The sequence below is a fragment of the Eublepharis macularius genome, chromosome 13, assembly GCF_028583425.1.
Source record: "Eublepharis macularius isolate TG4126 chromosome 13, MPM_Emac_v1.0, whole genome shotgun sequence".
NCBI lineage: Eukaryota > Metazoa > Chordata > Lepidosauria > Squamata > Eublepharidae > Eublepharis > Eublepharis macularius.
In genome coordinates this window covers 32,966,198-32,990,534 of record NC_072802.1, presented here as the reverse complement: position 1 = coordinate 32,990,534, position 24,337 = coordinate 32,966,198, and positions in this window count along the sequence as shown.

Genomic DNA, 24,337 nt, shown 5'->3' with positions numbered 1-24,337 from the left:
AGTGTAGATGACTTGGGAAGGCAATGACAAACCACCCCGTAAAAAGTCTACCAAGAAAACATCGTGGTGCGACATCCCCCCATGGGTCAGTAATGACTCAGGGCCAAGCTACAAGTGACGAATGACACTTGAACGGCAAGTGGATTGAGTGGAGAGCAAGTGAACAGGGAGAAATACACTTGCCGTTCAAGTGTCATTTGTCATTTGTAGCTTCGCCCTCAGTGCTTGCACAGGGGACTATGGGCCAAGCTACAAGTGACAAATGACACTTGAACGGCAAGTGTATTTCTCCCTGTTCACTTGCCCTCCACTCAATCCACTTGCCGTTCAAGTGTCATTCGTCACTTGTAGCTTGGCCCTACCTTTACCTTTTAGGCATATTTAGCATGGGAAAATCCAGATGATATTCTCCACTTAATCTGAGATTTGTTCAGGATTACTCAATTGCACCTTTACTTCCATATATGCATTCATTTGATAAGAGAGTCTGAAATTCTTCAGCAGATATGGGGAAGAAGTGGAAGAAGATAAAGAGTGTTAGAATTAAGGACACTTTCCTTGGAGTAAGCCCCCATTTAAAAACATAGGACTTGTTTCTGAGTAGACCAGTTTAGGATGGCTCTGTTAAGGTCTGAGTTTGCAAAAGAAGAAAAAAGGAGTGTCCTCTGTGTCCAAAATCCCAAGCAGGAATTTAAGAAGAAAAGGACGTGTAGCAATTATGGTCAAGAGAGTGTGACACATTTTCCACCCTGAGCTCTGAAACCATGGTTACATCTCTGCAAAGATGAATATAGATAATGCAAAAAAACCCCCAACAAATTAATAGGCACTAAAAAAAGAGTTGTGGTTTCCACAGCATCTAGGGATAGAAGAATGCACAGTATATTAGTTTGCCTCTCACGTAGACCACCTCTCTCTTGTAACAGTTTTGATATGCTCATGTTTAACTCAACGCTTCTGATCAATATTGGCCACAAGCGTGGATCCATAGTAATCAGACCGCTCTGTATGGCACGTAGCTGCAGTGCACAATTCCCTTGGCTGTTTAATTTAAGCCATAGCTGAGAGCTCACACCCTTTGTTCAAAGTTTATTAAGTGGTAGGGAAATCACAGATGTATTTGCTCAGAGCTGCTTAATTTATAAGGTGGTTTATAGCAATTACTTTTCTCCTTGTTTTTAAAAAGAGTATTGCCAGGAGTAAATGAATATTATAGAAATCCTAGAATAATACTGTGAAAATCTTCTTTGCTTGGTCAACAAAGATTGGAATGGAGGATAAAAAGGAATTTTGTGACATATCATCTTGACGTGGTTCAGAGCAATGCTTATATTTCAGCAAGGTAGCATCTAGCATGAGATATACGTAACTGCGTCTTGGGAAAATCATACTTTGTGTCCCTGTGCACATTTAAATGGGTAAAATAGGATCCACGGGTTCCCTGGGAAAGGGTCCATTGCAATTCTTTTTATCCAGCTGTTTCCCCAGCCCGATAAAGAAAAGAGTTTCCCAACAAACTGCTTTTTCAAAAAGAAACATACTAAGCAAATTTATATTTACAGCGCTTTGCAAAGGAAAGAACAAAATCATGGAATAAACACATCTGTTCCCCCTAAACATAAAATATCATAGGCATTTGAATTTTGGAATCTATTTCCCATTATGGGAGGGAGGTCAATTTCTTCCTTCTTTTCCTCATACTCTTCTCAACTTCCATCCATTAACTTTGAGTGGTGACTTTCCCCTTTCACCCATTTTTAAAAACTTCCTCCTAAATGGCATCCCTCTTTCTTTAATTTGTAGTCAAACTCCACTCATCTGCCAGCTGGGATTCCAATAATTTTGGATCGGAACCTCAGCGTGTGTGGACAAGGGGCTTCAGTTTTCCCACATGCACTGTTTTCCCAACCTGAAGCAGTCCTGGGTAGAGATGGGCATGATCTCCATTACGATAAACCCCCCCCCCCACAATAATGGCAATCTCCCAATCGTGACCTGGTGGATCGTTGTCTTCCATGGCAAACGATCCCGCAATCGGGAGGGGGCTGGACCGGGGTGGTCGTGATAGGACCGGGAAGCTAGACATTCAGGCGCCAACAATCTGTTCCCCTGGCAATGGAGGCAGGGGAATGCCTGAGCTCTGTTTGAAACTTGATAATATTTCTCCTAGCGAGGGGAAAATATAAGCAAAGTGATTGGGAGAAGAATGGGTTAAGAGAGAGAGAAAACTTTGAGTGCGGCTATCATCAACAGAAGCTGTTTTGCGCTCCTCCTGAGTTCATTCAGTGCCATTGAAAGAGTTAAGAAGAGATCTCTTCTCAGTGTTAACTCTTTCAAAAACCCCTTGCTTTGACAGCAGCTATCAAGCTGTTTTGCGCTCCTCTCCTGAGTTCGTTCAGTGCTGAAAGAGTTAACTGAAAAGAGATATGTCTCTCCTCCTGGCTTCTCAGCCCAGTGCCTGCTTTTTGCAAGAAGTTGGTATGTGATTTGATGTTTCATTTGTGTTTTTCCTATTTAAAAAACCATAGGATCCACGAGGATCTGTGTGGATCCTGATTTTACTTTCTTCCTGTTTAAAATATGCTTTTGGAAGACTGGCTGCTTGCTTTTAAAATTGGGTGGGATGGAGGATTCTATCCCTGCTTTTTTAAAAAAGCTGGCTGAAACTTGTTGACGGGGTGTCTCTCTCTCTCTCTATTTGGAGAGGCAGGGACAAGTTAAAAACTCCCCCCCCCCCGCTCTAAGTGCATGTGTGTGTGTGTGTGTGTGTGTGAGAAAATGTCCCCTCCCTGAGGGGAGGCGGCTCGTCACCGGTTTAAAAACTTTCCTCCCCCTCTGCTCTAAGTGCGTGCATGTGTGTGTGTGAGAAAACATCCCCTCCCTGAGGGGATGTGGCTCGTTGCCGGGTTAAAATTTTTTTCCCCCATCTGCTCTAAGTGTGTGTGTGTGTGGGGCACCGCTCTGATCCCAGATCCCAGATCGGAAACGGGACTTGATCGGAGTGAATCGGTGATCTGGGGTCGTCACCAGCGTGGATCCATGAACAGCTTGATTGGTATTTTTTTTTGGATCATGCCCATGTCTAGTCCTGGGGCCACTGTTTGACCTTCTAGGGAAACTCACATGCGTTCCAGAAAATGTCAGTGTTTTTCTAGTAGAAAAGAGCAAGAGTCTAGTAGCACCTATAAGACTAACAAAATTTGTGGTAGAGTATGAGCTTTCGTGAGCCACAGCTCACTTTTTCAGATACTGCTAGAATGTGAGTCCACCAGTCCTTATATCTTGGAAAGTGGAGTGATTACAGAAGCCAAATGATAACAGCTGGTGAATGACAATGGCAGGCATAATTGAATAGGGTGGGGTATGCAGAGAGGTAGTGGGTGTGGAGAAATTAGCATTGGTAATGAGACAGGAAGCCTGTGTCTTGATTCAGTCCAGGTAGATGCATTGTCTTGAGCTTCGTTATCAGTGTTTCTCCAAATAGCACTGCACATGTAGAAACTGAGGAAGACCCCATGATGCATGTCTGATAGTCTTATGCCTGACACAGGGAGGGGACTAGGATTACCAACCATCAGGTAGCACCTGGAGAACTCTCAGAATTACTACTGCTCTCCAGATGACAGAGAGGGGTTCTACTGGAGAAATGGCAGCTTTGAATGATAGCCTGAATGTCATTAGACCCCACTGAGGTATCGTCTCTCCCCAAACTCCATCCTCCCCAGGCTGTAGTCCCAAATCTCCAGGAATTTCCCCATCTGGAGTTGGCAACTCTAGGGACTCCACACCCAACCTTTGTATTCTGTACTCTGTAATGTATTTATTACAGAGCCAGTTTGGTGTAGTGGTTAAGAGTGTGAGACTCTCATCTGGCGTGCCAGGTTTGATTCCCCACTCCTCCACTTGAAGCCAGCTGGGTGACCTTGGGTTAGTCACAGCTCTCTAGAGCTCTCTCAGCCCCACCCACCTCACAGGGTTTTGTGGGGATAATAATGACATATTTTGTAAAACCGCTCTGAGTGGGCATTAAGTTGTCCTGAAGGGCGGTATATAAATCAAATGTTGTTGTTGTTATTATTATTATTACTCTGTAATGTGTTTATCATCCCTTTTGATATTCAAGTCCCTTTTGTGGAATCTTATGGTCTGCCAATACCCCTTTGTATTTTTGCTGTGATGCTATGATGATTACCCAGGTGGGGGCCATTTGGGACAGTGCCCCACAAGTAGTGCTGATTTTCTCCCCCGAAGATTTAATAGCTAGGCATTTTAATCTGTGGCAACTCCATTTAAAGAACAAGCATTTCTTTATTGTATAGGAAAATGTATGTTAATAGTAGAGACCAGCCTATGTCTGCCCATCCACAACTGCCTTGACTGAGGGTGAACATTCAAGATAATTCTCACCTTTGTGCTTAAGTCATCCAGAACAAAATGCCCCTCTAACAACTATGATCGGCAATAACAGGAAACTTCATGACATTCTTCCTTTAAGAAAGATGTTTGTAATAAGAGAGTAAAAGGAATTTAAAAATAAGTGTTCTTGGTTAGCATGTTCCTTGCTAATGCTAGAAATTCATAGACACTTAGGGACGAACTGGATGAGGCTCTAGGAGTTCCTACAGTTTTTTTTATTAGTGGTGCGAGAGACACTAGGCCAAGCTACAAGTGACGAATGACACTTGAACGGCAAGTGTATTTCTCCCTGTTCACTTGCCCTCCATGCGATCCACTTGCCGTTCAAGTGTCATTCGTCACTTGTAGCTTAGCCCACTGATTTAGAGAAGGGTCACAGTAAAGTTGAGTGGTGATAAAGGCTTTTCCTGTACTGTTCCTTGACCATGAACTTTTCACAGATCAGCCTGGTTTGCGGACCGGTTTGTTGGTCCGTGGTCCGTCACTTCTGGCAGCTCTGGCTCCACCCCCTTCACACATAGAGAGTTCAAACTGCAGAGAATCTTCAACAGCCTCTCCTCCAGCCACCCTCCAAGTTTGGTCAAGATTGCATTTTGGACATCCAAGTTACAGACCCCCAAAGCAGTCCCCCCCAGGAAACTTCCAGTAGAGCCAATTGACTTGCATTGGCTAGCAGTACCAAAAAGTTGCAATGAGGCAAAATCAAACAGAAAAGGGTGAGGGAAGAGCCCCCCCCCCCCTCACTCACCACACAGATACTTTCCCAGCCGTTGCCTGTCAGGTTATTGGTGACAGGCTATGGCAGATAGATCCCTGTACCATTGCAACAAGAAATCCAAGCTCTCGGTTAAATGGCTTTATTCAGAAATCAGATCATTTCCACAGATATGTCCATAGAATTACTCAGAGGCAAGGTAAGCATCTAAGCGACTTAACTACAGTGGTCCAAGCAATGGTCACCTCTAGACTGGACTACTGTAACACACTCTATGCTGGGCTTCCCTTGAGCCTGATCCAGCGATTACAGCTGGTGCAGAATGCGGCGGCGCGGGTTATCACCAGAATGCCAATATGGGAACACATAACATCTGTGTTAAGCCAGCTGCATTGGTTGCCGGTAGAGTACCGAATCAGGTTCAAGGTTCTAGTATTAACCTATAAAGCCCTAAGTGGACTGGGACCATCGTATCTGTGGGACTGCCTCTCCCCATATAAGCCCCAGAGGACCCTTCGCTCAAGCGATAAACATCTGTTAAAGATCCTTGGCCCTAGGGAGGCCTGCCTGGTGTTGACCCAGGCCAGGGCTTTTTTGGCCCTGGCCCTAGCCTGGTAGAATGCGCTGTCTTACGAGACTAGGGCCCGGCAGGACTTGTTGGCATTTCGCCGGGCCTGCAAGATGGAGCTGTTCCGCCAGGCATATGGTTGATGCTAGGCGGTGCCCCCCCTTTGGTGAGGGGGTTAAAAACTTATGCCCTCCTGCCCAGTGTTGCCTCTTGTCCTTCACATAGTTGCTGTAAAATGCTTACGTGCTGCCATGCTCTTTGTTTTTATATTTGTGTTTATATAGTTGAAGTATACATTTTAACTGAATGACATGTATTATTTATGCTTTTAATGGTGATGTGTGTAGTGTATTTTAAGTCTGTTGTGATCCGCCCTGAGACCACTTGTGTGGGGAGGGAGGACTATAAATTGAAGAAATTAAATTAAATTAAATAAGCGTAAGAACAGGTTGACAGGAATAGCAACCTATGGGAAAATCCTTCCTCTTAACACACATGTTTGCTCCTTCCCCCTCCCAACAGTAAAACAGGACTTTTGGTGTGAACTTGACCTGAGAACGTCTCACATATTCATACTATCAAGTAGAGACACTGAGAAAGCAAGAGATCAAAGTTGAGACATAGCAGTGCATGGGAGTGAGCAGTATACAAGGTCAGAAGCACTGAAAGTTTCTACAGTCCGTTAGATGAGGCACCTGGAGCTTCAATAAGCCTGCGAAATGAAACAGTTAGGGCATTGGCAATATGACATCAAGTTACAGCATGAAACATTGGTTCAGAAACAACAGGTCAGCAAACAACAGGTCAGCACTTAGTGGCATGGATGGGACACAGACATGACATTGCCTAGAGAATTCATTCTTGCCCCTTGCTCACATAGAGAAGAATGGGAGCTCTCTGCTTGGCAGGCAGAGCTGCCTATTAAGGTTTTAAGGGCTAAGATTGGCTGCAGAATGTTCACAACTCCCTTGCAGGATGGGAGCTCTCTGGTTGGCAGGCAGACCTGCCTATCAAGGTTTTGAGGGCTACGATTAGCTGCAGAATGTCCACCCTTCCATTGTCTAGGGAATTCATTCTTGATCCTTGCTCCATAGAGCAGAATGGGAGCTCTCTGCTTAATAGGCAGAGCTGCCTATTAAATTTCTAAGGGCTGCAAAAGGTCTGTGGACAGCCTCTCTGTTGCCTAGGAAATTGATAGATCGGTGCCAGGATGTCTGGATTCATGGTCCAAGGACCAACAGACTGGCCCAAATGGACCACAATTCGTGAAAAAGGTTAGTCCCATGATCTGTGTATTCGCAAACCACAAACTGGGCCAGACCGTGTCTAATTTATGTCTGTTTTCTGGACCGTGCCCACCTCTAATGTCAATATTAATCTTAGAAGCATGTTTCCTGGCCCAATCCAAAGTTCTTTTTCTTACTTTTGAAATCCTCCATAGGGTTGCAGTGGGCTATGATGTGTGCTGGCTGATTCAGTACAAGTTTTCCACAAACAATATTTAAGCTATTATTAACTTGGATGTAAATCCCATTCAATGACAGTGTGTGCTTTAATTACCAATTTTTCATTGTTTTTTCCTTTCATTTTTCATGATAATAATTTTAAACGTTTGCTAATTAAAGTAAAATAAACCAAAACCCAATCACTTGGGCTGCAAAGAGAGAGGCAGTAATTTAAGCCCACCTATGCTACAGCCACCAGGAAATAACTAATGACATCCATAAGAAAGAACAGCTACATAATACTGGAGAGGAAAGAAACAACATTTAAAATGAAAGTAAACCAGAGAAGTTTCCACACAGTGTTGCCATTCTGTACAGGAAAGATTGGCATTGCAATTACATTTTACAGGAAGAAAAAAAAAGAAAATCTGAAAAAAAATGGAGATGGCAACAAAACTATAATGATTATGTGGTAGGGAATTTCTTTTTCTGAAATTCACTTTTTTAGATATAGCCATTGATTCCTCTTATTCTCTTTTTTCTCTTTGAAGTGCAGGATTTATCTTCAATGGAAATCAAGGTGCATTTTTATAACTTCAACCCTTGCAGTTGTTTTATGTCATATATACCCCAGTGTGGTGCTCTAGCATGGAGATAGGAAGGCTCTGGAAGACATTGCCTGCCTCTGAGAGTCTACAGAGTGAAAATCTGAAATTTGGCAGAACTTCTCTTCCTGCTTCTCCTCTCTCCAAATTTTTCTTTGATCAAAAAGTTAGTAACCAACTTCATATTCCTTAAAAAAAAGAAAAAAAGATTGTTGGATTTCATAGAGAAACTGGGTAAAGAGGAATTAAGAGAATTTCTCTTAACAACCCTAGGAAAACACTTGAATTCAGTCAGTTGGCAATAATGCTGAATAGGCTTGGGCAATTTGTGCCACATTTAGCCCCATATTTCTTCAGGTTTTCTTTTGAATTCTGGACGATTAACTCCCCCTTCAGATTTCAATGCGGAATTTCAAGGGTTCTTTTCCGAATTTTCTGCCTGCTCAGAAAAAATGCAAGTCGAAAATTCGGAAGAGAACCCTTGAAACACTGCATTGAAATCTGAAGGGGGAGTTAACAGGCAGGAATTTGAAAGGAAACCAGAAGAGGTATGGGACCAAAAGCGGCAAAAATTGCCCAGGCTAAAAAGGCCCTAGATTGTTCACATGGATGAATGAATGGTATCCATTCAAGATTTAACAGCTAATGTGGAAGCAAAATCGAAGAGTCCAGTAGTACCTTTAAGACTAACCCACTTTACTGTAGCATAATTTTTTGAGAATTGCAGTTCTCTTCATCAGATGCATCTGATGAAGAGAACTGTGATTCTCGAAAGCTTATGCTACAGTAAAGTTGCTTAGTCTTAAAGGTGCTACTGGACTCTTTTTGATTTTGCTACTACAGACTAACACGGCTAAGTCCTCTGGAACAATGTGGAAGCAGCTAGTCATATGGGCCAACTAGCCTGGAATATTTAAGAGATTACAATAAAATGGGAATTCATGTCCTACAGAATCAATGCCTTTCTTTAGACCCCGATATCCTCATCCTTCGCAGTACAGCACAGTCTTTGTGCTCCCTCCTTCTGGGTTTGTGTTAACTCCCTATTTAATTTCTAAATTATGGCAACATTCAGTTTATTAAACCAAGTAATTATAGGGAGCAACTTTGCTGTATTTTAATGCCATGCAGAAAGTCTTTGCATTCTAGAACATACTGCAGGCTCTGTAAATGATTTCCCAAAGAGACAAAATGGGCCGTGAAAGCTTGTTTTTTGGACTTGTAAGTTTCCAAGCAGCAATTTTGACTGGAATATTAAGAGAGAGAGGTTGTATATGAATGGTCTTTTGAGGATTTCCATTTTACTTGAAGCTCAGTGGGCAATTGTTAAAAAGCACAAAATATGGAATGGCAGTGATTATTTTTTTTGGTTGGGAAATGCAAACTCCACCCTTTTCCTGCCAAAGGATGCCATTCTATGCGTGCATGCAGTTGTGCCTGCTACTATCAAGAGCCCTGCAAAATGGAGGGACACTGTGATCGCACAACGGGATGCCTTTTCGGTTGGCAGGAGCCTCTGGATTCAATTGCTTCAGTTGCTAGTATTGCTCTTTTATTTCCTTGCTGTTCATTTATACTGGATGTTTACCAGTCATGTAGCATTGACTTATATGAACTGTAAATGAATTCAGAATTGCTTCTGTCTCAGGGTTCCCTAAAATCTGCCAGTGTGGAATGAGAGCAATTTATAGCTGCGCAAAGGCAGATATTCTAATGAACTCGACGTATGTCAAATCCTGTCCCATTTTGCAGTCTGTTTTATCTGTGCGGCTTTCGAGCCTTGAATTACTCAAAACTGCACACAAGTGCTCGGGCAGATTAAATTCTGGTATCTTGTCTATGCAAGATCCTTTATCACCGTAATTTTAAAACTCACAGATGCCTTTGAGATTGTGTTTAATTTAACGATTGAAAGGATACGTGGGAATTGGCTGCAAGCAAGGAGAAGGAGAGGAAAAGAGGGGGGGAAATATCGAGCCCATCCCTTCCACCATGGAACTGTCTTTGTTACTGCGCTGCCGGATCGGCAACCTGAAAAATTGCTTTTGCGTTTAATTTGGGAGAAGGGGAGGAGGGATGGGAGGTGGCATTTGGCTCTCTCTGCTGAGCAGTAGCAAGGAGGAAGGTGCCCCCATGCCTTTACTTGTGGACATTGAGAGGTAGCTACGAAGTCAAAGGGAATCTGGTTTAGCAGGCCTGCGGATGTTTGACATTTGCTCCTGTGCAACGGGCCAGTTAGTAGCTGTGCAGACACCTGGGGCTGTTCCCACTGCCTCCTGTCTTCAATGCCCTTTCTTAATGCCCACCAGTATGAAAGCCAGCATATTGCAATGGTTAGAGCGTCAGGGAAACTCTGGTTTGAACCCCCAGTCTGCAGTGGAAGTTCACTGATTAACCTTGGGCCAGTTTCTCTCCCTCATCCTAACCTACCTCATAGAGCTGTTGTTGTGCAGATAATAACGAGGAGGGGGAAATGATGTTGTAAGCTGCTTAGGATCCCTGTTAGGGAGAAAAGTATGGTATAAATATTTCAAATAAATAAATAAGAGAGACAGTGTGGTATAGAAGTTAGAGTGGCAAACTAGGATCTGGAAGATCAGGGTTCGAATCCTCACTTTGCCATGGAAGCTTGTTGGGTAACCTTGGGCCAGTCATACAACCTCAGTCTAACATACCTTAGGGTTGTTGTGAGATTGTAATGGAAGAAAGGAGAACAATGTCAACTGCTTTGTGTCCCCATTGTGAAGAAAGGCAGGGTATAAATGAAGTAAGTAAATAAGTAAATAAATAAGAGATATGGGGCCAAAATATTCTCTCTCACTCCATCTTACTAAACACATCTCCCAATTTAAAGGTAAACATGATTTAATATGGGCTCCCTATTGGATTGGACTATATTGTGATGTTACTTCAGTGCCCCAAGTTCCTTTGTTCCATCCCACCATAATTCTCTTTATGAGAGGAACTGGCAGAGCAAGGCCTGGTTCAGTTGGAAGGATAGTAAAAGTATAACAGTTCATTCTATCTTGCCTGTCAAGTGAAAATTAAGTAATATTTAACAGATATTTAGCACTTTTTGAATGTTCATAGCATTTCATACGCATTATCTCAGTGCTCTTTATAGTGCCCTTATGAGACAGAATTCCATTATTAACCCACTGTTGCACAATGGTGGAGTCTACTGCTTTGCCTTTCTTGTGAGGTCATGGCAGAGGTGAAGCTTGAACAAATGCATCCTGCTTCCTGACACCATGTTGTCTAGGCTCTAGTGCAGGAGCACCCAACTTTTTGAGCCCCTGGGCACCTTTGGAATTCTGACACAAGGTAGTGGGCATAACCTAGAGTTGCCAGGTCCCCTTACCCTCTTGGCAGGAGGGATGGTGAACACAGCACTCACCTTTAGACGGTCTTTGGGTGTGTGCTTTGCATGCGCACATTTCTGGCATGGTATGATGACATCACTTCAGGGAGTGACGTAATTGTGCAGGTCCTGGGAGTGCTCCTGTACTTCGCGCCCAAATCAACCTGAGAGACCCATTCCCCCACCTTTCCCCCCCTCCCACTGGTCACGTGAGTGGTGGTGGGGGCAGAGAGTGGGAGCGGGGGATCCCCCAGCCCCCCACTGGGGAACTGGCAACTCTAGCATAACCACAAAATGGCTGTCACAGGAGGTAGAACCGATCACCAAACAGCTGTTGCAGGAGGGAAAGCCAGAAAAAGAAAGAAAGCCCAAGTGCTGGAGAAGAGAGGGTAATTGAAAATACAGGGAAAGAGCGGCAAAAGAGAATGAAACAAACATTCTGATTGCAGCTGCCGCTGAAACCATGTTATTTCAATCTGCATAGCCAATCAGATCTTCCAGGGCAAATTAGAGTCCCACTTCCACCTCGAATCACTTGATGGGCACCAAGAAAGATGTCAGCTGGTGCCATAGTGCCCTTAGGCACCATGTTGAGGAGGCCTGTACTCAGAAATGAGTAATGTATATTCAGGGCTTTTTTTTCTGGGAAAAGAGATGGTGGAACTCAGTGGTGGAACGCAAGACCTCACAATGACATCACTTTGGGTGAGCTGGAACAAGGGGTTTTAAATTGTTTAAATTGCCCTTGGCGAAAATGGTCACATGGCCGGTGGCCCCTCCCCCTGATATCCAGACAGAGGGGAGTTTAGATTGCCTTTAGAAGGTCTCACCTTTAGAAGGTATTTGGATGCGTGCAATCTAAGAAGGGCAATCTAAACTCCCTTCTGTCTGGAGATGAGGGGGTGGGGCCACCAGCCATGTGACCATTTTAAAGAAGTGCTGGAACTCCATTCCACCGCGTTCCCGCTGAAAAAAAGCCCTGTGTATAATCCAAAATCAAAGAACACAATCTATGTAATACCGTTGATTAGAACCAACCAAATAATACATAACAGTGTTGGAGCTTCCAAGTTCTCCCACATTCAAGTATAAACAATAATATAAAAATGAACCCTAAGAGGAATATCGGGAAGTTGCAGAACTAAAGAATTTAACCTGGTTTTTGGCTTTTTTGATTGATTTTAGTGTCAATACTTGTTGACAGTACTTACCAATGTGAGGAATACACCCCAGTCTTATAAACGACCCCTAGTGGCTGAAGGTGGAAGTTGTTTCTTAGAAGAAAGGCCGTGCTTTCTCGTTCTTGAACTTTCATTGCAATGACTGGCGCTTAGAAGTTTTCTTTTCTTTAAAGAAGGGCAATTTGTATTCTGCATCAATGTGGTCAGCCATATGTGTGGATGTTTGATGCCTGCAGACGTTTTAGAGAACCAAAGGACAGTGCTTGGGGGCACGTGAAGTTTGCAGATGTTTTTCATATCTGCGGAGAGAAAAGGAGCCTATTAATTTTGTACAGCGATACTTTGAATGGAGCCAGCACTATTTACTATTCATATTTTCATTGCAGAATGGGATAATTGCGCTGTTTTTTACTATTTAGCATTCTAAACAAGCCAACCCATTTGCCTTATCAATGCTGTTGAAAGAGTCCTGTCAAGATGGTTTTCATTTTAGGAGAAAATAAAATAAAAAGTATCAAGGGCCAGCTGTGTTTGAACAGGACCATAATCTTAAAGTGGTTTTTAGGCACTGATACTTTTCACCTCCAGTGCATTTCCCTTGTTGCATCTCTTCCTTTCACTTCAAAGGAAACTTGAATAATTATCTCAAAATGTATATATGGCTACTTGTCAATGGAATTCTTAGTAGAGAATAATGAATCTGAAATGGCTGTCTTTTCACTGACTCCCCTGATTATTGATCTGGGCTTCGTTCTGCTTAATGCAGTACGATTTTCCTTTAATCTTGTAGAACAGCTGTTTCTTTTTGGTGCATTTTTTCCCAATGAGCTCAAAATCCAACCTCTTTTGCCCTTTGAAGGTCAGCAGGAGAGAGAAGAAAACTTAGTGGAAGATAAATATTGTTTGAATTGAGACCCAGTGCATTCTTGGCCTAGATTTTACTATTTGATTAAATGTCTGAAAGCATTCCCAGAGGTCTTTAAGGGCATCATCCACAGCTTTCTTTCTCCAAAATCCCTATAAGAACAGCTTGGATTCATAAAGATTAACATGGCCTAGGGAAACAAGACTATTCTACTTTCTTGGGGTGCCTTTTGTACTTATCTGTTACTCATTCATTGGGTAGGCAGTTTCTTTGTAGTTATGATTTCAAGAAGCAGCAGTACTTGTTGAAACCATTCATTTGTCAAATAATATGGGCAAATAATGAACCCTGATCCCACTCTAGTCTTGTGTACCTTTTTTTTGTATTAACATTAGAGTTCCCAGGTGCGTGCTGATGGTAAACTCCTGATGGTTTGCCCCTCTCTGACTGAAGATTGCTGGAAATTGGTGGGAGGTGGCAAACTGCCTTGCGATTGCCAGCCACTGGCAGCTATCCTGGGCAAACGCATAGCAAGCATGCTCCCAGCCAGGTGTGACAACCTTACTTCCTGAAGTGTCATCATTGAGCTGTTTGCTGGAGTTCCCCTGTGCTTCATGCAGGGCCAATTTGGGCCCCAAACACTCCCACGGCCGGCACAATGATGTCACTTCTGGAAGTGATGTCATCATGCACTAACCAGGAGGACTTTGCACTTGGAGTACATGCAATGAAAAAGAAGCCCAGTAAGCACACACCTGCTGGTTGCCAGGGAGGTCTGGCAACCCTAATTAACATACCCTTATTAAAAAACTAGACTACTGGCCCATCTCACTGAGTGTTGTCTATTCCAACTGACAGCAGGTCTCCGGGGGCTTTTTAAACATCTGCTACTTCAAAAACCAAGGACTAAAACTTGGACCTTTTGCATGAAAAACATGAGTACTGTCTCCAACTCCCAGCCTTAATATCTTTGTATGGGCATGCACATCCCCAGATTTATCTAACTATCTAGCCAGTGCAATGGAATGCAGACAAGCAAATCTAAACTGTGTAGCCATTTTCAACAACTCCATATGGCAACGCATACTGTACTTCTCCCTTGAAGAATCATGATGACTGTCGCAACAACAACAAGCAACAACAACAACAACAACAAAAGTAATAAGGTACATGAACTGACAAACAGCTTTTAGAATGTGGCAGTTCACAGATCTTCTTGCAGTATTTTATTTATATTTATTTATATTTCAATTTATATACCACCCATCCCCAGGGGCTCTGGGCGGTGAACAGTTAAAATCCATAAAAACAAGAACTAAAATCAATATACAAACAATAAAACAAATTAACAAAGTGGTGGGGAGAACCCTCCCCCACCCCAAAGGTGGGAGGCCGACATGGCACCGCCCCCTTCAATCACCGAATGCCTGGCGGAACAGCTCTGTCTTACAGGCCTGGTGGAACGATAATATGTCCCGCTGGGCCCAGGTTTCCATTGACAGAGCGTTCCACCAGGCTGGGGCCAGGACTGAAAAGGCCCTGGCCCTGGTTGAAGCGAGGCGGGCTTCCTTAGGGCCAGGGACAACAAGTAAATATTTATTCGCTGATCAAATAAATATTGCTCATGATCCTAGTGAAGTAAACTCAACTTTCACAACATTGTAATCAATTGAATAACTACTTAAATATGTACTTAGGTGTCTCCTTGATTTAAGTTGTGCATACTTCTCCCTGAAGAAGCAGGTATTTAGCCTGGGATACTGCTGGACTTGGGCACCTCTTTGAATAAGCAGTGGCAGCTGTGACCAGGAGTGCCTTCTACCAGCTTGGAGCGGTTAGCCAACTGCGGCCTTTGCTTTTCTCGGTAAAAAAGATCTTGCTTCCATGGTGCATGCTTTGATAACCATCTAGATTAGATTATTGCAATGTGCTCTACGCAGGGCTGCTCTTGAAAACTGTTCAGAAACTGGTACAGAATGCAGACTAGAGTGGATCATAGGGTCCATAACACTCCAGTTTGAGTACATCTCCAGTTAGGGTACATCCCCTCCCCCGGGGTTGTTATGAAGTCCAGGGTAATTACTATTTTCTCTGAGTTAGGCTTCACCTCTGCTAAGTGAGCACAAGATAGTGCCATTGACACCACTGAGATTGATGTGCCAGCAGCTGGAGTTAAGGATTGGACTACCAATGGCATGACATCACATCTTCAGTTCCTTTTATCAGTATTGATTTCCCTGTCATGTATCTGTTTAAGATGAATTTCTTTTGTACAGCACCATATTATAATTTTGTTAATGTTGCTCAATAATTCATAATGACTTGTTTGAGGAATTTGGGTAAACACTTGTTTAAGATTAATAAAATTATAATCCAATGCAATGCAAAATACATCAATCTTAAAAGGGTATTTATCTAACTTCCTAAAACAAATCATTATGAGTTATTGAGAGACATTAATAATATTCTAATCTGACACTGTACAAAAAAGAGAAATGCTTCATAATAATCCATAATGATTTGCATTAGGAATATCAATAAACATTTCTGTCCGTAGTGGATAGTTCAGTTAATTTTGTATTGAAATATATGTTGTATTTATATTTTCAGTTCTCATTATTTTTATTATTTTTCAGTGTATTAGAAGATCATTTCAAGTCTCACAATACACTTAGGAAACTATTAATTTTCCTGTCAAGTCCAGGTCCCTGATCCCATTGAAAAGAGGTGTACTAATAGGAAAGGCGCTAATGCAATTTCACATGTAACTTAATGAAGCACGTAAACTGTATCTCCCTGTTAAATACATGTAGCATCTTGCTTACTGGGCGTGAAAAATATTTTCTAATCAGTATAAAGATGGAAAGTTTTTCAGGGTTATGCAGATTAACTATAAAAAGGTCAAAAGTCTCAGAGAGGGGGAGTGGGAAAGCGACTCGGTTGCATGTTGACTGATTTTCAGTATAGTTGTATTTGCGGGGCTTTTGGTTAAGGTTCAGAAACACCAAGTGATATGAAACTAATGATACAAGAGGTTCATGCAGAAACAGCCCCTAAACATGCAGACATGTAAAACATGGAGACGTTTTAGGAGCTAATGTGATAGTATCCATAGCAACAGAGAGTTGGTCATGGTTTGGAATTCATGATGAGATTCTGCGATATCAATGGGAGGTGTCCGTTGAGGGCAAGGCAGCAGGCTGTAGGAGGCAACTTTTTTGCTTGATAGCAGATGTCAGTTCTAGAGTTGAAGAAATGATAGGCAGGAAAAGACCTGGCTGAAAACAGACAAAAGCACCCAGAAACCAAAAGCTAGAAGAACCTTGTTCTAGTTGATTGTGTTTTTAAAAATTATCTGGAACCCAATTTAGAGTCACTACTAGAATGAGACTATGAGCATATTTTAAAGCTGCTTTGTACCAATCAGGCTTCCTGGGGACCATAGCTTGGCGAGAGAGTTGTCAATTCTCTGTTAACACCCCTCAGTGGAATTCATTTCCTAGAATTCACTGCAGAGCCAGGATTTCTATTAAACCAGTCTTACATGTTAAATATATGCTGTGAGTATGCAATGAACATGTCTTGGGCAAGGACAGGATCTTGGCAACCATCATGCCCTGAAAGTTGGCGCTGATCTAGCATATACAATCAGTATACATGCAGACTTGTCTGACCAATCAAAGATCCAGCTTACTGCAGAGACCCTGACTGTACATACATGCAGAGCTTCATTTACAACATTCAACTGAGCACAATGTTATTGAGACAGGGATTTCTGCCCTCACATCCTGCTTCTCTTTCTCATTCAGTTGTAATGGGCTCCTGTGGTGTAAGGCTTGAAGAATTTCTCTCTGCAAAGCTAATGTCAGAAGACCCAGAACTGGGACTGAGAACCTTATGGGAGGAAGACCTCATTGGAGATGTGATCTAGCCCAGATAGATAGAATTTTGTGTTCTCAAGTCCCCAAGAGAATGAGGTTGTGCAACCAGGCAAGCCATATGGGAACTTGAAAGTGGTCAAGCCTCGCCTTCTGATCTTGCCTGGCCTTTGGAGCAAAAGTTCCTCTCAGTTCCCAGCTCCAACAACTGAGACTGGGGATTTTGGGTTTGAGATTATGAACTCCTGCTACAGCTACTTAGGGTTATCCTGATGGAGAAGTTGAAAAAAAAAGTAATTATATGTTGCAATGTGAGAAGGGAATAGGATATAAAAACTGAGGCAGGAACCAAACAAGGTGTAAACTTCTTACTGGTATTATGGAATGAGCTGTTCAAAGAATAAGATGCACAACCACACACGGGTGTCATGATGACGTGAGCATCATCTTTCCTGCAGGGACATCTCGTTAAGTGGGGGGGAAAACATGTACATCTATAAATGTGAAAAGTACCACAAGAGAACGATTGCAGATGATTCTCAAATGAAATGACAATAAAGCAGACTGAAGGTTTCACCCGTCTTGTTGTTTTACTTTAGTACAGTTCCTTTTAGTCAGCCAAACTAACTCAAAGAATCTTGAGTAACTAGTATATCCGCAGCAAAAAGTTCCACTCATAGAAACAAAGTTAATAGCCAGTTGTTTCTGCATCCATGACTCCACTGAAGTTTAAAATATCCTGTGAAATTTTAGCTCTCCTTTTTTGGGCAAACCAATCAGTCAGGCAGTCTGCATTTATGTGTGTGCCAAGCAGAATTTAGGGTCCATTACATAATTTGACTTTAGGAAAGAGCAGGATTCTTTTAAAAATAAAAATATCAAACATAGCGTGGTGATTGCAGAAGGGCAAAGATGTTTGAAGTTTAAAATTATTAAACTAATGTTGATTTCTGAACCACGCATTTTTAAAGCCTTGAGAATAATACAGATTTTTAAGCCTACACAGACTTTCCCCTGCAGTGTAAATGCATTCTTTTTTAAAAAAGAGTGACTCATCTGTATGGGGGTGGCACAGAATTCTTTGCAAAAAGCAAATGCTAAAATAAGTTTATAAGCGCTACCTCTTCCTCACATAGCGATCCAATTACCAGCACTTACTTTAGACCTTGGTCCTGTTGCCAGTGGTGTCCTAAAGTTCTGCTCCAAAGGTTGTTGCAGGAACCACTCTATACGATTCTGGCTATAAAGACCATAAACAAAGAAGCAGCCTTCTCTCCATATAACTGATGTGAATAAAGATGTACATCCACATCAAGATGCCAACCGAGGCTTCTTTGAACAAAATGGATGTGTCATTTGCTGCAGATGGATACGTACATCCTGATCCCAGTCCTCTAGTGATTTCATGTAACTAGTTGCCTGTCAGCACAGCTTAGCCAAAACCCATACGTAAGGGTTCTACACAGTTGGCTGCGGAGATGCAGTAGTAGTACACGCTCTTTGTGGTGGACAGTCCCAGGTCCAGTCCCTGACCTTTCCTTTTAAAAATGATTTCAAATTGCTGGGTGGGGTGGGGAGTAGAAAATACTGGGATAGGGAGAACCAGTGGCCTCTTGGGGTAAAGCATCTTCATGCGAAACTAACTAGCCTTTGGTGCACCCATTTAGATGCATGTTCTAAGCAAGCCATTAGGAGGATCTAGGTGACTGCCTAGGGGTCATGTTGGCCATGGACAAATTATAGCACTGGTATCCAAAACAAGCTATCATTTGACTGAGACAACCAAAAAACATTTCTTTGCAGTGTGAGCAGATGCTGAATAGTACAAAAAATAAAAAAATAACACTGATATTTCTAATGGCAAAATCATGTGTCTTTGGGTGGAAGACCTATTTTATTGCTTAGTTGTTTGCCTACTGTGTTCCTAATGCAAATAAGGGCTAGTAATAGCAACCCCTCCATTCTCTTGTGTGTGCTTTCTCTCAAATCAAATGCTTTTTTGATGTAAAGGAATACTGCCTCCATTCTGTCTCTGCAGCCAGAGCATTTTGATAGGCGTGACTCCTGTTTAACCTGCCTGTGTCTGTCACCCTGTTAGATCTTGATCCTTGGATGTCCTCAGTCTCTGTCACCTGGGTATGTGTGAACTATCCCACTGGCCAACAAAGCTAGCTGTTTCAACCCTACCTCATCACTGTGCATCACAGTCTTAGTCCCAGCTGTCCGATACCAATTCTTCTGCAGTTTTTCCCATTATGCAGTAATACTACTGTGCCTTGCCACTGAGTTACTTTATCCTGGTATCCCACGGGGAATCTCCCAGCTTTCTGGGACTGGCCATGCACTGGTTCCTTTTGACCCTATAGCTGGCTGTATCCTGGCACTCTGGCTTCTCTTCCCACTTATCTCTGTGAGATCTTTTGGGATGAGGTGAAGTTTCCTTCCAATCTCTCCTCTTGACTGGGTCCTGAAAGTGGGTTCTATCCCCTCTCTGAAAAATGGCACATTTTTTTCAATAGTGGCATGTTATTTCTGGCCCATAACAGAAGTTGCCTTTGGATGAGTCAGCTTGTCCTTTGCTTGCTGCTTTCTCTGGAGTCCAGCTCTTGATAGTCTTTCTAGGATAATACCACAAGTAATGTTTGGTTCTTTCCTCTTTTCTTGGCCCTTTAAAAAAAAATCAAAGTAAACATTTATTACTCCTGTATGCCAACCTTGTTGCATCATTAACTGTTCTGGAGAACTCATCATTGGTGTTAGCATTGGATTAGGTCAGCAAAAATAAAGTTCCCCCAATCAAGTCAATTGTTTCTCATTATTGCTTATAAGAACTCTAGGAAAAATATAGAGCAGTGGCTTTCAAACTGTGTTCCAGCTTATTATTCATCAGGAATGTCAGATCAGATTTCTGAAAATACATCTTGCAACACACTGCTGTTCTTTTCCTGCAACATGCAATTACAGGAGGCACACAATGAACTGATGGCAGAAACTGGGAAGTGGCCTGTGTTCATCGAGTATTCACCTTAGAACATCCTCCAGAATCCTTTGCAATATATAAATGTGCTGCTGAGACAGCTGTGCACAAGTCTTTGGTTTCCTTCCTTCCTTCCTTCCTTCCTTCCTTCCTTCCTTCCTTCCTTCCTTTACAAGGTTTCTACCCCACTTTTCTGCCACCAAGGCAGATAAATTTAAATATCATCATAAAAGCCATTAAAACCAACTCATCAATGCAACATTAAAACAATTTTAAAACAATTTTAAATAAATACAAAAGATAGAAACAGTTAAAATATTGAAGAGAGAGGAGAGATCACTAAGGGAATGCCAAGAGAAACAAAAAAAGTCCTCACCCACTGGTGGAAGATGGCAATAGAAGGGAACAGGTGAATCTCCCTAAAGAGAGAGTTTCAGAATTTTGGCGCAGCTACTGATAAGGCCTATTCTCAGAAGGTGAGGGCACCCTAAGCTGGGCCTCCAAAGATTACTGCAGTATTTGGGTATGTTCGTAAGGGTGTAGGCAGTCTTTCAGGTATGTTGGTTCCAAACTGTATAGGGCTTTAAAGGTCAGCACCAGTACCTTGAATTGTGCCCAGAAACAGACTGAGAACCAGTGAAGATGAGTCAATATCCTGGCTGAAGCATTCTGCACCAATTGAAGTTTCTGAACACTTTTCAAGGGCAGCCCCATGTAGATCACATTGTACTAATCTAATGTAGAAGAAAATAGGGCATGTACCATGGTGGTGAAATCTTTCTGGTGCATGAACAGCAACAGTGGCTTACCTGTCAAAGGTGGCATAAGGCATCCTTGGTCACAGCTGCCTCCTGCTTATCCAGCAATAGGCCTGGGTCCAAGAGCCTCCCCAAACTACAGAACTGTTCCTTCAAAGGGAATACATCCCCATCCAGAACATGCGACAACTTAAATCCTGGGTTAGACCTTCTGCTCACCAATAGTACTGTAAGCAGTTGGCCCCGGCATCTGCCATATTTGATATAGTTGCCTGTGATATAAAAATCAGCCTGTTCTGCAGCAGGGGAATTCCAACTAGAGTTGCTGAGTCCTAACTGGGAGATTAAGGCATGAAAGGCATGTTCATGCAAAATGCAGAGGATCAAGGTGATTTGATTTACTGCCTCCCCAGCTGCGGGCATGAGCTGTGATAAGAAAGGGCCTCATTGAGTTACCCCTCTTCACACATCCTGATACCCTCCTTCTGTGATGAAATTCCCACCCTAAGATTAAGGGGCAATCAATCAGCACTGATAAGTTTATAATTTGTCTCTGGGGACATGCATTTTCATATCTAAATTCATCAACCCAGCTCCGGGGAGATTAATTAGCAAACTGCCTCTTTGTGAGACAGCAGGAGAGAATTTGCATTTCTTTTTATACACCCTGGCAGCAAGTAATCGAACCTTTGTAATTCCCAGGGACTGACCTTTAGGGTCTTTGTTCCAAAGGCTGAGGGGGCTCCCCAGCCTCAGGACATGTTTTGTTCTATAAGAACCAGGGGTCTTGCCCAATTCAAACTGTGCATGCTTACTGGATCCAAGCACTGCTCCCTTGGGGCCACTTCCCTAAGTCTCTCTCTCTGGCCAAGAACATGGAATGTTTGAAGCTCTCTTCCTCTGTGGACTACTCTACTTTTCTGGATAGGTTAATATACTTCCTCCTCCCTCACTCTATTCCAATTTCTGGCTAGCTTCCAAGGACTCTGTGTGTGTGTATACTAACCATTTTTAATTGCCTCTTGTGTGTATGTTGTTTTTTCCTCTTTAAATAAAAACACTCCTTTATTTAAGCATGAAGTCTCATCTGCTACCTTGGGGGAAAGAACCCCGTAAATACTGGTGGAGTTATCCCATAGTTACCCATCTTGCATAGCCTTGCTCCTTGCTGCTAATTCCCCCCACTTACTCACAAGGAGCCCTATTCCCGGTAACTGTACTTCCATCTTGTAGGGGTTTAACGTTCAGTTTGTCCATTCCAAAACTGCTTCCAGGCACCAGTTCAGGGTTTCTACAGTCTCCCTGGAATCAGCTGCAAGTGCAAGATAGAGCTGAGAGATATTTGCATATTGGTGAAAATCCATCTCACATCTCCAGATGACCATATCTGGCAGTTTCACGTGGATGTTAAAAAGCATTGGGAACAAGTTGGATCATTGTGGGACCCCACAAGCCAAAGGGCTGAGCAGCAGTGCCCAGCACCACCTTCTGAAACCTACCCTCTAGGTAGGACAGGAACCACAGCAGAATGGTGTCTCCCAGTCCCAGCATGGCAAGGCAGTACCAGAAAGATATTGTTCAGGAAGTTCACTCCATGCTGTGTTCCATTCCTCCTGATTCCTGCTTCAAGCAGGAGAATTGCTGGAATTAATTCTGGAATGAGAGAATACACAATTTACTGTTATAGTGATAGATTTTATAGCCATTACCTTATATTTACTAGTTTTAAGGAATGGGTAATTTGTGAAGTTGCCCTGTGTGTGGAGTTCACATAGCCTTAGGGTTTTTTTTAAAAAAAATTATTGGATGGTTAACAACATATATAATGTTATTACAACTTACTAACTATCCCCTATAAATATAGTATGCTCCCCACCCCCTTTCCTCTGTTGACTTACAACAGCACTGCAACCCCCCGTTTCTTGCTACAAATACTATCTCTTAGTTGTTATTTTAAACTTAATGGTAAAGATTTACATTGTATCTTATCTTACTTAATAGCACTCAAAAGACCATAATTGTCCTTTAACATCCCATCTTTTTTCTAAGTATTTTTTCAGTTTCCCCCAGTTCTCAAAAAAAATCCTTTGGATCTTGTTCTCTCAGTTTCCTTGTTAATTTGTTCATTTCCGCCATATACAGCACTCTTTGTATCCACTCTTCAGTTTTCGGCAATTCTTCTTCACATAGCCTTAGTTTGTTCTAGAACAAGGTTTACAGACTAGGGTACAAGGTGCTTTAGTTGTTCATTCCAGAAGTTATTTTCCGCCCTTATTCATTGTTAGCCTTTATGGGACCAGAAATGTTACAACATCAGTTTTTGATTCCTTCCAACTCATTTGCATTTCTTCCTCGTCTATGTTACCAATGTGCCATTGTTACCATGCACGTTACCATGCACATTAAAGCTGCCTTCCCTGCAAAAGGTGATTTTGAGATGGTTGTATATAAGGTTATTGAAGAGTCCAGTAGCACCTTTAAGACTAACCAACTTTACTGTAGCATAAGCTTTCGAGAATCACAGTTCTCTTCGTCAGATGCATCCGATTTTGCTACTACAGACTAACACGGCTAACTCTTCTGGTATATAAGGTTGCATCAAGATTCTTTTTCTGAGGTAGTTTACCAAGAGGCCTCTGCAAAATGAGATGTACAAAGAATCTTGATAAAAAGTGCATCCAAACATACCAAATTTCTGTTTTTGCTGTGTTCTCAATGCACACATGCATATCTGTAATGTAAAGGAGGGCCAAAGATTAGGAAAATGAAGGCACAATGCCCCTCATATGGTCGTTTCTACACATACACAATGTACTGTAAACTATTTATTTAGAAAACTTGTATGCTGCCTTTCAAGATTTGGAATTTGGGAATATATATATTTTAAAAAAAACCCTCTCAGAGATTTCTAGTGTGTTAGTTGCACTCTGTAAACAAAAGTCGTTCAGAACTCCAAACTCTAGGGAGAAATTCAGATGAGAATAAATTCAGAAACATCCTTAATTGCAGAAGCACTCACATAGGGAGTTCTTGGCAGACAAGTTAGTGTGGAAAGTGTTCCATGAAGGTAGAACATTTGAAGATCACTCTCACAGGGACTGAATTAACAATATGTAACAGACAGCATTCAGTGGTTGATGAAAGTTTGTTGTGTTCAAATTCATCTTATTGTGGGGCTCCATGGGGATCCATGGGCAAGGTGCTATTAAGTATCATTGAAGATAGATACGAAGTTGGCCAACCTCATATAGTTGCTTACAAAGATTAATGAGATGCTATTACTCACTTCAAGCCTTGGTAATAGGGTGTGTTAGAAATGATTGTGAGAACAAAAGAACCAACACTGAGTATTAGTAAGCTTAGCAAACAGTAGTATATTTCAGTGATTCTGTGCCCTCCACAGGATACTCCTGCACGCACTCTCCACAGCACCAGAACTGCGGGTAGCCGAATGAGTGGGATGTTCTTGCTTTTCCTCCTCTTCACTGGTAATGGTAAGCAGGAGGAAGAGCTGTACCAACTCATTCATTTGTTAGCCCACCACTTCCTTGGGGCTAGTTTGCCAGTC